The sequence below is a fragment of the Benincasa hispida genome, chromosome 7, assembly GCF_027475165.1.
Source record: "Benincasa hispida cultivar pf3 chromosome 7, pf3_genome.v1.1, whole genome shotgun sequence".
NCBI lineage: Eukaryota > Viridiplantae > Streptophyta > Magnoliopsida > Cucurbitales > Cucurbitaceae > Benincasa > Benincasa hispida.
In genome coordinates this window covers 23,388,375-23,408,465 of record NC_143484.1, presented here as the reverse complement: position 1 = coordinate 23,408,465, position 20,091 = coordinate 23,388,375, and the positions used below count along the sequence as shown (strand labels likewise).

General features: G+C 37.4%; 1 long non-coding RNA gene across 1 annotated transcript; it reads right to left on the bottom strand.

The window, feature by feature from the left end:
• Positions 1 to 18,553: 18,553 nt before the first annotated feature.
• On the bottom strand, positions 18,554 to 19,766 carry LOC150035048 (uncharacterized). Its single transcript, XR_016530697.1, has 2 exons — positions 19,494 to 19,766; positions 18,554 to 18,865 (listed from the first exon to the last, which is right to left on the bottom strand). It is a non-coding gene; the product is annotated as an uncharacterized LOC150035048 (long non-coding RNA).
• Between the last annotated feature and the right edge of the window lie 325 nt (positions 19,767 to 20,091).

The following is a 20,091-nucleotide window of genomic DNA, read 5'->3' as shown; positions in this document are numbered from 1 at the left end:
TGTATCATGTCTAAACTCTTGTGGTTAATAACGAGCAGAAGTGCACGTTATTACAATGCAAAGACATAAAACAATGTAGGATTGCGACAGTAAAAATATGTAAAATCATGTCCAAAAGCATTAAGTTGAGAACATTGCGATCGCATGTGTCCATCGCATTTAAGCAGTTAAGTTACGTATTTTGTGTAGGAAAATGCGTTGGTGCAAGGAAAAATTGCGATTCAAGGAATTCAGCATCCAAACGCATTAAAAGATTGCGGCTGCAAGATTATGCGATCATATGCGTTCGTGAAGATCTGCTCAAGAAGGTGGCCGCATAGAGACGAAACATCAAGGTGGAAACTTAATAAATAACGATGGGAAAGAAAGTTGATGACGGTCGAATCCAAATTAAGTTGACAAGCCGTTAACAACAAACTGTAGCAAGTACACTCAACTTTTCGGTGACAATTAATCGGCGCATCAAACAGGGAATTAATGACATCCCATCAGTACATTCATTTGAGAGAAAAGCTCTTGACCCTGAAGCTCTATAAATACCGAAGGCCACCTTCATTAAAGGGGTTCAGCTATTAATAATTTTGGAGTTCTTCTTCGCCATATACATAGATAGTCGTAGTCTGTAATTTTTATACTTAGAAGGCAGAAGTGAGAGAAGAGAGAAGACGCCGAAAGATCGTCCTGGTTAGCTTGGAAGAGTGCCGAGAAGCATTGAGAATAGAGAGAGGGTCGACTCTTGCGGAAGCAAGAACATTCTTTTGGGCAGAGTAGAGAAAAACTCAGTGTAAAAGGCTTGGGAAGCAAGACATTGCTACCAGGCTCTCTATCCCTATTTTCCATTGTCATTCTATATTCTAATCTTATTTATAAAATGGAATTTTCATCTCTATATTTGTTTTCTCTCTTTACAATACGCATGAATAACTAAACTATCGAATGGGTTGAGAAGCACTTAGCTAGCATAACCTAAGATCTTCACTTTATGCGATCATCTTGTATTATGTATGCGTCATTCATCCTTTAGAGATTCTTGGGAGGGTGGTCTAAGGATAGAATCTAGACTTGGAAAAGTCAGATTAGAATCTAGACTCGGGGGAGTCAGATTAGAATCGCATAATCAAGAGATAGAAACTTAGGAATAAGTTCTGTTTGCTATTAACACATCACATGCACCCTAGAGATAGGATATGATAGTATGTGGTCACCTTGTATATGTCTGCATCATTCATCATCGCCTAGACAAGAATAGAGACTTAGGAAAAAGTCCTATCGACATCATCACATACATCACATGCATCCTAGAAATAGGAGTTATGGCATTTACATTGGAAGATTAATTGTTGTTGTGTGTGTGTAGCTTGATCGCATAGCTTGAACACAATCTCAGGAAGTGCTAGCTAAATCCCTTCTCAACCCGTTCCCCCACATACTTATTGTAACTTTCATTGTTATTAACTCTTTTCTCAATTCCGCCGTATAGAATCTATACCTTAAACAAACATACCAACCAACTCATTATTTTATTTGTCAACGCAAAGTAATCTGAAATTACCATCGCATACTGTCTCCATAGTCCCTACGTTCGACCCTGGCTTACCAGACAACCTAATAGGATTTATACTTGGATCTTGCTAGGAAAACTTGCATGTTTAACACCTACATCACCATCGCAATATACACCATTATTTCATCATATTTGCAATGCATCAGTGGTAGTGAAAAATTGTATTCTCTCCTTATAAATAATGCCTCTAGATCTTTAAGGCAAAAACCAATACTTCCAATTCCAAATCATTTGTGGGATAGTTCCATTCATGGTTCTTCAACTAACGAGAAGCATAAGCAACTACCTTCCTCTGATGCATTAGCACGCACACCAACCCTTTCTTGGAGGCGTCACTGTAAATAACAAAACCACCTAATCCGTCTAGCACTGTAAGAATTGGAGGTGAAACCAACTTTTGTTTGAGATGTTGGAAACTATTCTCACAAGCCTTACTCCAAACAAAGAAAGTTCCTTTTCTAGTCAACTGAGTCAAGGGAGTGACTATGTGAGAAAAATCCTTCACAAATCACTAGTAGTAGCCTACTAACCCCAGGAAACTGCGCACCTCACTGACTATGGTTGGACAAAGCCAACTTGTAACTACCTCAATCTTTGCAGATCAACGGAGACTCCTTCCTTTGATACCACATGTCCTAGAAAGGACACCTACCTCAACCAAAACTCACACTTAGAAAACATAGCATATAACTTATTCGCCCATAAAGTCTCCAAAGCTTTCCATAAATGCCCATCATGTTCTACCTCTGTCTTGGAGTAAACAAAGATATCATCTATGAAAACTATCACAAAAGTTTCAAGGAATTCTTTGAACACCCTACTCATTAGGTCCATAAATACTTTTGGAGCATTCATCAAATAGAACGACATTATGACGAACTCGTAATGCCCATACCTCGAATGAAATGTTGTTTTTGGTATACCATTTTCCTTTATCCTCATCTGATGATAACCTGACTGAAGGTCAATCCTTAAGAATATTGTAGCTCCCTACAACTAGTCGAACAAGTCATCAATCTTGGAAAGTGGATACTTATTCTTGATAGTCACTTTATTCAACTCCCTGTAGTCAATGCAAAGACGCAATGATCCATTTTTTTTTCACAAAAGGTACTAGTGCACCCCACGGTAACACACTAGGGTGTATGAAACCTTATCCAGCAATTTCTGCAAGTGAATCATAAGTGCTTTCAATTCTGCCAGAGCCATTTTGTATGAAGCTTTCGAGAAAGAAGTTCTGCCTAGCTCCAACTCCATAGTAACATCTATCTCCTGATGTGGCGGCAAACTTGATCCTCTCAGAAAACATCTAGTGTCTCACTACTGGCACTGAGGTCAAAGAGATGTCAACCTCTCTATTGTCAACCACACTGGCCAAGATACTCTAGGTACCTTGGTTAAATAACTGATTGGCTTTCATAACTGCACATTGGGTAGGACCACAGTCCGAGCCCCTTTAAACATAAAGTTGGCCTCCATAGGAGGGTTAAAAATAACCTCCTTACAGAAGCAGTCTATGCTGGCATGACAAGCAGCTAGAAAATCCATGCCCAGTATCACATAAAAATCACGCATGTTTAGAACTGTCAAGGTCACATCTAATTTATGGTTTTCTATTTCTACCTGATATACCTTTATCTTTTCAGTAGCTAACATGATTTCTCCTAATGAAGTGGAAACAAATAGAACATACTGTAAGGGTTCTGACTCTCACATGGCATGTTTTAAAAATGCTAACAATATGAATGGGTGAGATGAATCAGAGTCAAACAAACCAATGCATAGTGTCCAAAGATTGAGAGCGTACCTATCACAATTGTGCCAGACTTCTCAACCTCTCGTCGAGTGGTGGAGTACACTCTACCCTGCTACTATTGACAGCTCGAGCCTCCCTGATCCGAGCTCGCGGACTGGCCCCTATTTTCATATACATTTCTCTTGGGACACTTCTCCGACATATGCCTTCTCTAGCCACATTGAAAAAATAACTCTAGTTCCAGCTATACAACGTCCTCAATGACGTTTACCACATGTCGTACAAATTGAAAGCCTTTCTGCCCCCACTACGTGGTGCTCTGCCTATGTTCTGCCTCTTTTTCTGAGGCTCCGAATTCCTATGCTCTACTTTCCTTTTCTGTCCTGCAGAGGTCCTAATCCCCAATGACTTCTTATACTCATCCCCCTCTTGGGAATCAGCATCGATCCTTACAGTTGCCTGTAGTGTCGGAACGTAGGTTTTGAGGTCAAGAGCATGAACCATACCTCAAAATTCGCTCCTCAAGCCTAGAACGAACCTTTCTGTCCTTATCGCCTCTGTTGCAACTAGCTCAAGGGCAAAATAGGATAACTTGTCAAATTCTTGCTTATACTTCACTACTGACATAACCCTTTCTTCAAATTCAGGAATTCAGCTTGCTTGTTATACCGAGTGTTGGCAGAGAAATATTTTTCATAATAACGTTCTTTAAACTGATCCCAAGACGCAAGCCCTCCACTTGTGTCAATCATATTCTCTGCTAAATACCACATATTTCTGCATTATTTTTCAACATAAAAACTACACATCAGAGATTGTGTTCCTCCGGACACCTCATGTAACGGAAGATTTTTTCGATAGAGGACACCCACATCTCTGCCTTCGTATGATCCTTCAATGACCCATTGAAGGTATGAGGGTCAAATTTCTTGAAATCCCTCAAGTGTTTAGCTTCAAAGGACAAGTTCTACATGTTCTGATTCTGTGGCTGGGTCGGTTGCACCTATACCGATGTTATCGGTTCCTACTAAGTCTGATTTTGAGCTGTTTGCCCTGTAATTTCACTGTGGATCAATTCTTGTATCCTCTCCATCAAAGATCATGTAACAGCTTCCTCAATTCTTGTTTCCATTGTCTTCTCATCCACTTGAGCCATAAGTGGGTTTGGAACTACCGGGACATCCTAACTTCCACTGGCTCCACCCTTCGGTAATCCTGATGCGGAAGGATCCTGAACTTGTGGATTCTATATTTGGGGATCCTAAACCCCTCATCTAACCTTACTTTTTACTCTGAGTTTAGGTGCCATAACCTAACTTGTACCTAAAGTTCAATTCTCACTAGATCCCTTAACATAAATCACGTCTACTGCATTACTGATGGAACTCAAATGAGGAGAACCTTAAGCGGAAGCGGATCGACCAAATTCCATAATTTATTGAATACAAAGTTTTACAGTAAACAAGCAACTAGATATGCATTTACAACTAAATTACAGCATGCTTTAAAATAAAAGGGTTTCAAGAAACCTCACCTTTGAAGAATTTTTCTTTGCGTTTTTCCCTCAAACAATCATGAACAACTTGAAAACCTTCTTCAAGATAAGCCTTGAAATAAAACCGAACATACCACAATAGAAACCTTGGTATTCTCAGGGTGAGAACACAGGAATGGTGGGCTCTGGTTATTTTCGTTAAGAGGGGAAAGCTTAAGGTGGAGGAGGAAAATCGATTACTCTCACACTAAACTCAAAAGCCACAGAACACTTTTGTCCTTTTTCTTTCTCAATCATTATTCGCCAATAGCAACCAAGAAGAAGAAAACATTTTTCTATTTCTACTTGCCATCAAAATAACCACTCCCACTAATGTGGGTGGAGAGAAAAGATGGGGAAGGGATTTGTAACTCCCTTCCTTATTATCAAAATAATAATAATAATATAAATTTAATATGATAACTAACTTATCATATTATATATATATTATATTATATGTTATATCAAACAAAACATATAACTTATAGTTTTAATATTGTATCATATATAATATAAACTCTAGTTTATTTTCTCTATTATATGGCATTTAATATAAATCACATTGATGTTAAATTTAACAACTATGAATCCAATTCATAAAAAATATATTTGAATTTCATTCAAGTATTTATTTCCTCCCGTTAAGCTATAACGTATCAAATATATTATGACAATTATATCACATATAATTGAAAAACTTTAATTATATCATATATAATTAAATCCCTCTATTCATTTGAACAATTCAAATTAATCCAAAAACTAATTCTCAACTAAATCCTATTGAGCTACCAAGGGACCTCATGAACCTGTAGCTTGAAGCTCCAATGGTACATGAATAATTAATTAAACTCTTTAATTACATTATTCACCATCCGTTTACTGTTGGCACTCCACTAAAGACCGACAACTACACTCTTCACACAACAAATATATTTTTGTGTTCATTGGATATAACCAATCGACAGTACAATGACCCTTCATAAATTGTTCATAATTACAGTTGGGCCAAATTGCCATTTTGCCCCTGTAGTTACATCTAACTCCTTAAGTACCATCGATCCCTTTGATGAATAATATATCATAGTCCTACTATGACTGAACCCTTCTCGAGCCAGGAGAGGGTGTGGCGCCACATTATTCAAAACCCGGAATTAGCCCTTAAGGGAGTAATTTACCTACTTACCCATGCCTCAGGGAATGAGTGAATTCCATCTTGTGTATCTGTGTTCCTAACTCCCCAATCATACGAATCCCCAAAATGGTAGGCTTATTGAATCGGTGATCTAGCCACTTTCACCCATACAAATCAAAGGACCGCCCTCATAGGTAGAAGTTCACAACTCACTCAGGATTTAGGTCATGTTACCTATGGTCATCCTGGTGAAAGATAACCTTTGATGTTAGTTTATTGGTTCGTGGTTAGTGCAACTAAAATATCACATATTTTATAGACAATGAATAAAATATCAAATATTTTATTAAATACAAAATGAGTTTGTTGAACAATGTTTACAAACTATAAAACCCTACGAGATTTAGGGCATCAACCCCAACAATCTCCCAGTTGACCTAAAGCTGGTGGGGTGAACAATATAATCAAAATATAAAGTACACAAATAATAAACTTTCACATAACATGTGCCAGTACAATATCTCCCACTTACTCTAGTCCAGACATGGCCTGCTCATAGACCCATACTCTACAGGTGACCTTCAAACACTGTAGCCATGAAGGCCTTTGTAAACGGATTGAAGCTATTTGCGTGACAATCACGTCCCCTCGATGCACAATCTCTCGGATGAGATGATACTTTCGCTCTATATGCTTCTCGCACTTATGACTCCTAAGCTCTTGAGAATTAGCCACAGCACCACTATTATCACAATAAAGTGTGATGGGCTTTGACATGTCTGGAACAACTTCCAGATCAGTCAAGAATTTCCTAAGCCAAACGGCTTCCTTAGCAGCTTCACAAGCTGTTACATACTCAGCCTCCATGGTGGAGTCTGAGATGCACTCTTGCTTGGTGCTTCGCCATACTACTGCCACTCCATTAAAAGTGAACACTGATCCTGATGTAGATTTCCTAGAATCCTTATCAGTCTGAAAATCAGAGTCCATGTATCCTGTAAGGATCAAATCCTTAGAACCATACACAGGCATGTAGTCCCTCGTTCTCCGTAAATACTTGAAGATGTTTTTAACGGTTGCCTAGTGATCTAATCCTGGATTAGATTGATGTCTACTGACTATCCCCACTGCATAGGAGATGTCAGGTCTAATACATAACATTGCAAACACCAAGTTGCCCACAAAAAATGCATAGGGGATCTGTGTCATCTCGTTAACCTCTTCCTTAGACAATGTGACTCCGTGCCTGAAAGGTAATAAGCCCCTCTTGGAGTTCTGCATCGAATATTTGACAAGCATCTTGTCAATATACAATGCCTGAGACAGTGCTAGCATTTTGTTCTTTCGATCTCAAAAGATCTGAATTCCAGAACACACTAAGCCTCTCCCAAATCTTTCATTAGAACTTGAGTCACTAGCCAGTTCTTCACTGTAGTCAGTAAACCTACATCATTCTTAATGAGTAGGATATCATCTACATAAAACACTAGAAAAACTATAGAACTGTTGATGATCTTCTTGTATACACAAAGCTCATCAACATTTTGATTAAAGCCAAAAGATTTGATCGCAATATCAAACCTTATGTTCCAAGATCGAGATGCTTGTTTCAGTCCATAAATGGACCAATTAAGCTCAAAAACCTTTTTCTCTTGACCATGGGTTATGAATCCCTCGGGCTGCACCATATAAATGGTCTCCTCAAGATTGTCATTCAGAAAAGTAGTATTGACATCCATTTGCCAAATCTCATAGTCATAATATTAGGCAATGGATAGGAGGATCCGGATAGACATAAGCATGGCAACAGGCGAGAAAGTCTCCTTATAGTTGCTCCCTCTACCTGGGTATAACTCTTCGTCACCAATCTAGCACTGAAGGCTTGCACCTTCCCATCAACACCCCGTTTCCTCTTGTAGGTCCATTTACAACCTATAGGTTTAACCCTATCAGGTTGATCTACAAGATCTCATATGGAATTGAAGTACATAAACTCCATTTCAAGATCCATTCATCTCTATCAACATCCTTCATTGCCTTCTTGTAAGACAATGGATCCTCAACTTCACTATCAGCTACCATAGCTAGGATTTCAGTTAAACCCATATAGCGAATAGGTGGGTTGCAACCCTCCCACTACATCAAGGTTCCCTCAACACTTGAGTTGGATTTGACCTACTAGATGAACCTACTTCAACAACTCTTGTTGAGGTACTAGGTTCTTCAACAACTCTTGTTGAAGATTTAGTAGTTTCTTTGGAAATCTCATTCAACACAATCTTACTTATAGGACTGTGCTCCCTTATGTTGTCTTCCTCAAGAAAAGTTACATTTGTCGATACAAATACTTTGTTTTCTTTAGGATCAAAGAAATAACCACCTCCCGTTCCCTTGAGGTAGCCTACAAATAGGCACAACCTTGAACGTTGTTCCAATTTCTTAGGATTAGCCTCAAGCACGTGTATTAGGCAACCCCAGATTCTTAAATGACGTAAACTAGCTTTACGACCATTCCATAAGTCCAAAGATGCTCTGGCAACACTCTTGGAGGGAATGCAGTTCAGGATGTATGCTACAGTCTCCATTACATAAACCCACAATGAGTCAGGTAAGGAAGGGTAACTCATCATAGACCAAACTATGTCCAATAAGGTTCGATTTCTCCTTTTTGATATACCATTTTGCTGAGGTGTACCAGGTGCTGAAAGTTGGGATACTATTCCATGTTCTATCATATAGTTTTGAAAAGTTAAATCCATAAACTCTCCACCTCGATCAGATCGAAATGTTTTAATCGTTCTATTTAATGCATTTTCAACTTTAGCCCTGAATTCTTGGAACTTTTCAAAAGATTCAGACTTATGTTGTATTAAATAAGCATACCCATATCTTGAATAATCATCAATAAAAGTGATGAAATATTCATAACCTCCCCTAACACTTACATTCATCGGACCACAAAGGTCTGAATGTACTAGTTCTAGAGGCTCTTTAACCCTATGGCCATTTCCAGTAAAAGGTCTCTTAGTCATCTTACCCCTTCAAGGCATGACTCACATACAGGCAAAAAATCTTCTTCTAACTCGCTTAGAAGTCCATTCTTCACCAACCTCTCAATTTTATTGAGATTGATGTGTCCTAGTCTTAGGTGTCAAAGCTGGGCATTTTCCTTAGGAGAAATTCTAAGTCTTTTATATTAAGTTACTGCAGTTTTAAACATCTCTGTGTTATGGAGGGCATTTGTTGCTAATGGCCTTAGCACATACAAATTATTTTCCAGTTTTGCAGAACAAACATCAACACCATTCTTTGTAATAAACACTTTATTAAAAGAAAATTTGATATTATATGATTGTTCTAACAAGCACTTTATAGAAACTAAGTTCATTTTTAATTCAGGAACTACAAATACATCTTTCAAAGCAATAAATCTGTTCTGTAAAGTCAACTGGAGACCTCCCACTACCACAGCTAAAATGACGTGCCCGGTTCGAACTCGCATCATCATCTCACCATCATCTAGTTGTCGCTAGGAACTAATTCCCTAAAATGAAGAAAAAACATGGTTAGTGGCCTCAGAGTCAATAATCCAGGTAGAATCACCATTCTCCACTAAACAAGTTTCCAAAACAAGGAAATCATATTTACCTTGTTTGGCCTTCTTCTTTTCTGCCAAATATCTAGAGAAGTTCCTCTTTCAAGCCCATATTGGTTGCAATAGAAATATTTTCCTTTGTCAGCCTTGAGGGTTGTCTGCCCCTTGGTGCAACAACTACTGGGTTAGTAGCCTTCCCCTTTCTACCCTTCTTTTTCTTCCACTTTTTGGTGCCGGAGGAAAAAGGTAGAAACTTAGTTCCAGAGGTCAAACCTTTATGGAACCTTTTGGAAGATGAAGCAACATTTGTTTCACTCTTCTTCTCCTTGTTTTTCAATAGGGATTGGAAGTCTGTAGCTTGTTGAGAAGGGTAGTCAGGTTGTAGTCAATCATATTAAAAACAGCATTGCTACGGAAGTACAGGAAACATTCAGGTAAAGATTCCAGTATTATGCTAACCTTATTGGCCTCATCGATGCTTGACCCATTCATCTCTGCCATGTTGAAGTGGATCATCATGTTGAGAACATGTTCTCAAAACGATGTCCCCTCTTGCATACGGGCATTGAAGATGTACTTGAGAGCATCGTGCCTGAGTTGTGCAGACAGTTGTCCGAACATTCCCCTCAGGGACTTTATGATCTCACGGGCTGTGAGCATGGGTTCATGCTTTTTGGCCAAGACTTCATTAAGGCTTGCCAAGATATATGCTCAGGCCTTTTCGTTTGCCCTTGTCCAATGCTTATATGCTTCCCAAATATTTCGAGGAGCATTGGCAGGTGGAAGGGGAGGACACTCCTCCATCAGGACAAAGTTGATGGTCATCGATGATCATAATAGTATTGATTGTGTTTTTCCAACTAGCATAGTTTTCACCCGTTAATTTATCGGTGGCTAGTAAACTTAAGAGTAACGGTAGCCATTTTTTAAGAAATTGTTGAAAAAGAACAAAGTGGTTTAGTCTACTTGCATTAAACGACTTTTAAGAAAACCAATCAATTTTTAGCGAAATAGTCTAGTGTACCCTAAGTGACATCTATTTTGCAATGATGTTTCAGTGAGGCAGGACAATAGTCACCGTAGGGTGATCAAGTATCCCTTCACTGAAATGAGACATTCTCAACCATTAGATAGAAACAACTTCTTGTCACTGTAACTAGTAGTCACTATTGTTCGGTCCATAATTTGTTGACATCCTTAACAATTCTATGTAAGTGTAAACCCTCATTATAGGTTCTAGAGTTTCACCCCAATGAGCCAACCATAGGGAAAGTCGATTGGAACATGAAACTAAAGCAACCATATCCATCTATGGAGATCAAATAAAGCGTCATGCAATACAGCCATCCTTTAGGGGGACACTCACGATGCCTCGAAGCGATGCATGAAACTTTATTCAACCTAGTGAGATAGAACGGGAATGTTTTGTCACACGTTCCACTCCCACTTACTATAAATACTCTCTCCATTCCCCTTGTTATTGACCTACCTAAATGCCACCCGTAGGGGGACCGCCCATGGTGCATCGAGGTCGAAAGTAGATCTCACGGTGTGAACTTTTAGAGAGAAACGTGTAGAGGCTAAAATGAAGTATCATATACCTCATTTTCCTCCCACTGAGTGTTCTACCAAGGGTTAATTAACTTAGAAAAAATCCAGCTACTGATTTTATCTAAGTGTTTGTTTAATTTGTTAAAAAACAACTCTTGTCTTTGATGATTAAACAATTTTGATTGAAGTCTCATTAAATTCTTTAATAGACTTTCATCAAATATGCATGCATGTAAAAAATCTATCTAATTCACCTTTCCAAGTAGGTTCCTAGGTAGGGGTGCGACATTTCCATCGACTTAAGTACCACGGCCTAGCCAGAACTCACCTTAGACAAAAGGTCCCTTATAGATACATTTGTTACATATTTAATCTTTTATTAGGAATAAATTTAATCCTGTTAAACCGATTTAAAAGATTAAACTTAGATTTCTAATCTCATTAGAAATGTGATCTTAGATTTATCTCAATCATATTTTAAAACAATTTTAAAAATGATTATAGCCTAAGGTTTGCATGCAACTCTTTATTGTTGATTTTAATTCTAATTTCATTTAATTATAACAATTATAAATAAATGAAACAATTAAAAAACAACAAATGCATGATAGATATACTTTAGTTAATTATAACATTTATAAATTAACCTAAAGTAATGTCATGCGTCATGCAATATTCATTCATTACTAATATATAACAATTATATAACTAAGTAATGAATCATGCTATAGCATACTTTCCATACATCCATTCAACCATATATTATAACACTTATAATATAAATGATGCATGGATATGTTATAATGCATGCATACATATACTATAACATTTATACTATATGATGTTGAGCATGCTTTATGTAATTTAAATCATGCATATTTATATATTATAACATGTATAATATAAAATGATGCGTGAACATAAATGCATAACCTATGGTGGGTTTTAAAACTATATGACATACATTATTACATATAATATAAAACATACATCGCATATATATTTATTCTAATAGTTGATGGACCGGGATAGGACCTTTCTAAAAAGAAAAAATAAAAGGCTAACTATTACAAAATTTGAGTCAACCGATTCGGAACAGGTGAACTGGATCTTGAACCGATTGAACCGAACTGCCTTTCAAAGAACCACATTGCAGCTGATCATGTAGCAAACGAACCATGCATTGAGCATCTATGCAATGAGCATGAATGCGTAGAGCATGAAAGACTACGCGATCGCGTAACTAATGACTATGCGATGAGCATGAAAGTCTACGCGATCATGTAGCAAGCAAGCATGCGTTGAGCATTTAAAGAACCGTGCGATCGTTCAGCAAGCTACTATGCGATCTTATAGCAAATGCCACACGACCGTGAAGCAAAGTCTACACGATCGCATAGCATTAGCTATGTGATCGTTTAGCTGTAGCTACACGATTTAGAACCTCTGTTTCATCTTCTCCATCGAAACAATGCTCTACAACTCTTCTTTGAAACCTCTAGAACATCACGAGTGACTCAAACTTACAAATTACAGACTCAATCGCAATAATTAATGCCCAAAAACGCAGGGGTCTTTACAAACAAAAAATTTGTAAATTAAAGAAAGCCTTAAACAGAGAGTTCTATCCTGAAACATCCATCAACAAAATTCATCCACAATCATTCATCACATAAATAGAATGCAAATTATAAAACTCACCATTACTATAAAAGAATTGAATGGAATTTGGAATTAGAAACCTACAACCTGGCTCTGATACCAATTGATGGAACTCAAATGAGGAGAACCTTGAACGAAAGCGGATCGACCAAATTCCATAAATTATTGAATACAAAGTTTTACAGTACACAAGCAACTTGATATGCATTTACAACTAAATTATAGCAGGATTTAAAATAAAAAGGTTTCAAGAAACCTCACCTTTGAAGAACTTTTCTTCACGTTTTTCCCTCAAACAATCATGAACAACTTGAAGACCTTCTCCAAGATAAGCCTCGAACGAAAACCGGACAATACCACAATAGAAACCTTGGTATTCTCAGGGTGAGAACCCAGAAGTGGTGGGCTCTGGCTATTTTGGTTAAAAGAGGAAAACTTAAGGTGGAGGAGGAAGATCGAGAAGTCTCACACTAAACTGAAAAGCCACGGAACACTTATGTTCTTTTTCTTTTTCAATCGTGATTCACCAACAGCAACCAAGAAGAAAACATTTTTCTATTTCTACTTTCTATAAAAATAACCATCTCCACTAATGTAGGTGGAGAGAAAAGATGGGGAAGGGAGTTCCTTATTATCAAAATCATAATATATAAATATAAATATGATAACTAACTTATTGTTGGGGTTGATGCCCTAAATCTCGTAGGGTCGAGTAGTTCGTAAACACGTGAATGAACAAACATTTTGTGATGTAATAATATGAAATATTTTTTTCACAGTTGTTTTTTAAATATACAAGTGGTTCATGCTTTAACTGATAACCTAAATGATCTGTAGTATATGGATAAAAGAGGGAAACCTTATCCTATTGACGCTACGAGTATGGCCCGATTTGTAGATGTTACAAGTGTTGTAAAGTTCTACAAATGGTCTGATCCTAACCATTCATGTATTAGAAATGCGAGTGGGGATGCTCTATACAAAAGAGTTTGTATAAGACCAGACCACGAAATTTTTAGTCTCGTAATATAACGTTGTTCATGACAGAGACTTTCATTTCACTAGGATGACCATAGGTAACATGACCTTAATTCTGAGTGAGTAGGGAACTTTTGCCTATAAGGGCAGTCCTTTGATTTGTATGGATGCAAGTGGCCAGAACGCCGACTCAAACCTAACATTTTGAGGATTCGTCTGATTGGGGAGCAAAGAACTCAGCTACACAAGACGGAATTCACTCTTTCCCCGATTTAGGGGTAAATAGATAAATTGCTCCCTTAATGGCTGATTCAGGGACTTGAACAATGTGGCACCACACCTTCTCTTGGCCTAAGAAGGATTTACTCATAGTAGGACTATGATGTATTATTCATTAGAGGAATCAGTGGTACTTAAGAAGTTAGATGTAATTACAGGGACAAAACGATAAATTGGCCCGACTGTACTTACGAGTGATTTGTGAAGGGTCATCGTACTATTGGTTATTTATATCCAATGGACATGGAAATATATCAGTAGCACGAAGAGTGTAGTTGTTGATCTTTAGTGGAACGTTCAGTACTTAATGGATGGTGGATATTGTGATTAAAGAGTTTAGTCAATTACTCACGTACCGTTGGAGCTTCAAGCTACAGGTCCATAAGGTCCCCTTGGTAGCCCAATGGATTCATGTTGAGAATCAGTTTTTGGGTTAGTTTGAAATGTTCAAATTAACAAGAGAAAATTTGATTATATATGATATAATTAAATTGCATCAATTATATGAGATATAATTGACTTAATGCATTAGATACATTAATTGTAGGAATTATTATTAAATGCTATAAGGGAGAAAAAGAACTATGGTTTATATATTGCATGAGATGTGATATTAAAACTATAGGTTATGAATATATTATTTATATTTGTAATTAAATCAATTATGGGATAATTGATTACGGTTTTTTCTCCCAATAACCAACTTCGTGGGAAGTTGTGATCAGTTATGGTAACTAATGAATAAAATGAAAATGGTTTTCATTTTTACAAGAGACGATCATTAAGTGATTGAGAATCGTACAACCAATAGAATTAGCTATACGATAGCTTGAGAGCATAAACGATCGTGTAACGAGTTTTCTATACGATAGTCACTTGTTTTCTTAACGATCGAGTACTCTGTCTATACGATAGACTATAGTCATCTACCACTTACTCGATCGTCTATACAATCTATCTAAATCCTCCCATCCTCTACCCAATCCTACAAAGCCCACAACTCCTAGATTCTCACATAGAGAATACCAAGGTAGCCTGCTGGTCGTGTTTTCTTTTTGTTCGAGGAGATTACTGAGGCGTGACGTTCGTGTTGGTGAACGATCATGCAGTAAGATCGAGGGAATGAGAAGAATAGTTCTTCAAGGGTGAGTTCTCTTGATCCTTAGTATTTTATTTTTGAAGCATGCTGTAATTTAAAGTTTTTGCATAACTATTACTATTTGATTGTAAATGTGTATGTTCTATCACAATTGGGTTTGGAACAATCTCGCTTCCACTCACTGGTCTCTTTGATAAGAGTTCCTTCAATTGGTATCAGAGTTAGATTGTTTTGATAATCTAATATCCATTGATGCATTGAATTACATTTACGGTCGTGGTGGGTTTTATGTAGTCTGCAATACGTTTAAATGTTAGATGTAGTTAAGGATTTGAATTGATGGATGTTTCGGAATGGTTGACTCCATTTGTTAAAGTTTTCTTTACTTTTCAAGTTCATTTGTAAGGGCCTATGTGTTTTGGGGCATAATGACAATGTTATCGAATCTGTATTCAAAGTTTTTGAGTCTGTAAGAGTCGTTGTGAAAAGGATTGCCATGTTATCAATGGATTTGAATCGATCGATGTTTCGGGATGGTTTCAGGTCATGTTATCTATGGTCATCCTGGTGAAATGTAAGTCTCTATTATGAATGGTGTTATATAATGAGACTATACATTTCGTAGTCCAGTCTTATACAAACTCTTTTGTATAAAATTGAAGGAAATCGGATATGAGGATTTTCATGAGCAGCAGAATGATCGTTCCAAATTTCAATCATATTCGAACAATAACAATTACAATCACAAAACGGAAGCTTACAGGCTATGCATAAAATGAAATTACAGTATGCTTATACAAGAGATCAAGGGATAAAATCATACATACCTTTGAAGATTCATCTTCAAACACCCTCAATCACGAACGCTCGAACAATCAACAAGACTGCAAACATGAATGCTCGAACATTACGACTGGAACTCAGCACGATCACAGCAATCACAAACACAATGAACTCCAAGACCACAAACACAGCGAACGACCTCCAAAAAACCTCGACAATGTCAAGTTGAGTACGACACCACCACAATGGCTACCTTGGTATTCTCGGTGTGAGAATCCAGAAGTGTGGGCTCTATGTGGACTTGGTTAGAGGACGAGACCGAAGGAAGAATAATCATGTAAATGATTGAGCAAGTGGGAGATGACAAGGTCTATCGTATAGACGATGCCCAATCGTTTAACAAATGTTATGCGATCATTTAACAAAAGCTCCGGAATCGTTTAGCTAAAGGCCAGCTAAGTGAACTATCGTATAGTGTCACTCCACGATCGTCTAGTTTCTCTTCAGCTATTGTTTAGTGAATCTTATTCATTGGACAGCATCTGCGTGAGATCTTTCTGAGAATGGAAATTCTCACAAGAACTACTAAAATTAGAAAAAAAAAAAATCCTTTTATCTCACGGTTACCATGAAACCACCAATAATCTCCCACTCAATTGGTTATTAGAGAAAAAGAGATAATTATCCAATAATTAATATTATTATAAATACATATGATAACCAACTTACCATACTATATTCATAACCTATAGTTTTAATATTTCATCTCATGAAACATAAAAACCATAGTTCTTTTTCTATTTCATGGTACTTAATGTAAATCTATTTAGATTAATCCTCCACTTAAAGTATCTCATACATCACACCGATCATATCATATATAATCAAATTTTTCTCTAGTCAATTTGAACATTTCAAATCAACACCAAGAATTGATTCTCAACTTGATTCCATTGAGCTACCAAGGGGACCTTTTGGACCTGTAGCTCGAAGCTCCAACGGTACGTGAATAACTAACTAAACTCTTTAATCACGGGATCTAACATCCGTTAACTGCCAAGCACTCCACTAAAGACCGACAGTTGAACTCTCCTTACTATAGATATATTATGTGTCCATATCAATCAATCAACAGTGCGATAACCCTTCACAAATTGCTCGTAAGAACAGCTGCGCCAATAACGATTATGCCCCTATAGTTACATCTATTTCCTTAAGTACCACTGATCCCTCTAATGAACATAAGTCATAATCCTACTATGATTGAGTCCTCTCTTCTAAAGAGAAGTTGTGGCCACTATGCTCAAGCCTCAGAATCAGCCCTTAAGGGAGCAATATATCTACTTACCCCTACTTCGAGGAAGGAGTGAATTCCTTGTGTAACTGAGTGTCCAGCTCCCAAATCAGACAAGTTCCCAAAAAGGTAAGCATGTTGAGTTGGCAATCTGGCCACTCTCACCCATACTAATCAAATGACCGCCCTCAAAGGCAAAAGTTCCCAAAACACTCAGGATTGAGGTCATGTCACCTATGGTCGTTTAGGTGAGATGTAAGTCTTCAGTATCAACGGTGTTATATACAAAGACTAGTCATCTCGTGGTCCGGTCTTATACAGACTCTTTGTATAGGACACCTCCACTCGCATGCCTCCACATGAATGGTTAGGATCTACCATCTGTAGTAGTTTACAACACTTGCAAACCTCTACAAAGCGACCATATCCGTAGTGTCACCAGGATCAGGTATCCCTCATTAATCCTTATACTAGACCTAGTTATGTTATCACTTAAGGCATGATCCACTTGTATATCTCATATACATGATTAAGTTTACATACAATAACCATGGAGCTTTATTTATTGGATATGAGTAAATGCCAGATAAAATAACTCTTATTTTATTCATAACAATATGTATAGATTACAAAATATGAGACTTCGGGAGAATTAGGACACTAAACCCAACAAAAATTTTCTCAGTCACTTGTCTAATACATGAATTATTAGAATCAGATCATTTGTAGCATTTTACAACATTTGTATCACCTACAAAGCGAGCCATATTCGTAGTGTCACCAAGATAAGGTACCCAGCCTTATCCATCTACTACAGACCTTTTAAGTTATCACTTAAACAAGATCCACCCGTATGTCTCCACATACATGTTTAAGTTACAAAGATAATCTTGGATGTTAGTTTATTGGTTTGTGGTTAGTGCAACTAAAATATCACATATTTTATAGAGAATGAATAAAACATCAAATACTTTATTAAATACATAATGAGTTTGTTCAACAATGTTTACAAAGTATAGGACCCTACGAGATTTAGGGCATCAACTCCAATAATTACATCACACTAAATCTCATGCAAAACATACTAAAAACTTTTACTTGTAAGACATACCTGGTGATGACGTAGAATCCATTACTGGACCACAGGGACTATCTAGACTTACATAGTAAGTCAGTCCTCATAACCCAAAACATGGGCTCTGATGCCAACTGTAACGATCCGGCTCCCTAGGACTTAAACTAGGTCGTTACTATAGACATGCATGCATACAAATTAAATTGACATTTTTTCATAATTTAATAAAACAAAATAAACAACATAAAAATAATTATCTTTATTAAAACTAAATAAATTAAATTCATTTAACAGGGTACCCTTAAACTCATAAAACAAAACTAGAAATTTTTCAACAGAAAAAAAAAAAAACAAAACAAAACAAAAAAAAAACAAAAAAACAAAACAAAACAAAAGAAAGAAAGGTTTAAAAAGAAAACCACTCAAAACTTCAAGTTCAAACATCAAGATTAAAATTTTAAAACATAAAATCCTGAACACATTAGTGGAAGCATTTGACTAGTTTCAGTGGCTCGATCATGGATTCCGTTTGTCATTCGCGGGCGCGTTCTTACCCTTACCTGAAAAATAAACATGAGAACGAATTAGTATAAAATACTCAGTAAGTAACCCTACTATCGGGGTCAGGCTAAGCATTTATGTCCTCTAGATGCCACTCTCTAGTGGGGTGTACATAACCCTCTAGTTTCCATGGGACAGCTAGTTGGTGAATGGTTGAACTCACTCTACCGTAGATTAGGTATACCCACAAATCTTTGGTAAATCCTGGAGGAAACACGAACCTTTGGTGAAGTTCTGAAGGAGATCACCACCTCTAATGAATCTTGAAGGAAACACAAACCTCTAGTGAATCTTGAAGGAATCACAAACCTCTGATGAAATCCTGAAGGAGATCACCACCTCTGGTGAATCCGGAAGGAAACACAAACATCTGGTGAATCCTGAAGGAATCACAAACCTCTGGTGAAATCCTGAAGGAGATCACCACCTTTGACGGGTATCTAATTACGGGTAAGGGTAACTATCACTATCATAAACATAACATGCATCATAAAACATAGTCCTATAAACATGCAAATGCATATCATCATACTCATTATTCATCTTAGTCAATCATATAAATAGAGAATCATTTAGTTCATGCTAGCATTCATAACATGTTGCAAAACATAATCAGATCAATCTTACACAAATCTTGAGATTCCGGTGAGAGTAAGACAACAACAGCGGCGGCGTCAAGGAAAGGGGGTTGGATGGCAACAACCCGACGGTCGGCAGCAGCTGGATCAGCGAAAGAAGGACACCATTGTCGTGCGACTGGACAGACGGTTGAGGTCACGACTGGACGAGGCTAGCCGAGATCTTAGACGGTGGTCGACAGGGGCGGCCAACAGCGGAACGCGAATGGTTGGAACGACGACATTTCGACGGAGACGACTTCCGATCCAGGCGAACGAGCGGCTGGTTAAAGACGGTGGCTAGAGCTTAAATGGAGAAGATGAAAAGAAAATTTTAAGGGGGGGAGGGGGTGGCGCACGTGTAAGAGAGAGGGAGGGAGAGATTGTAAAGTTTTTAATTATTTTTTTTCTCACACACACACACGCACACACACACACACACCCACCCACCCACACACACACAGACACACACACACTTGGAACGTTACAAGAATTTTCATATGAGATAGTAGATATGATATAAAGATACTCCATATTATTCTTTCCATCAGTCTCAATATGATAATCATTGCAACGTATATCTTTAAAACTAAGGAGATTTCTCTTTG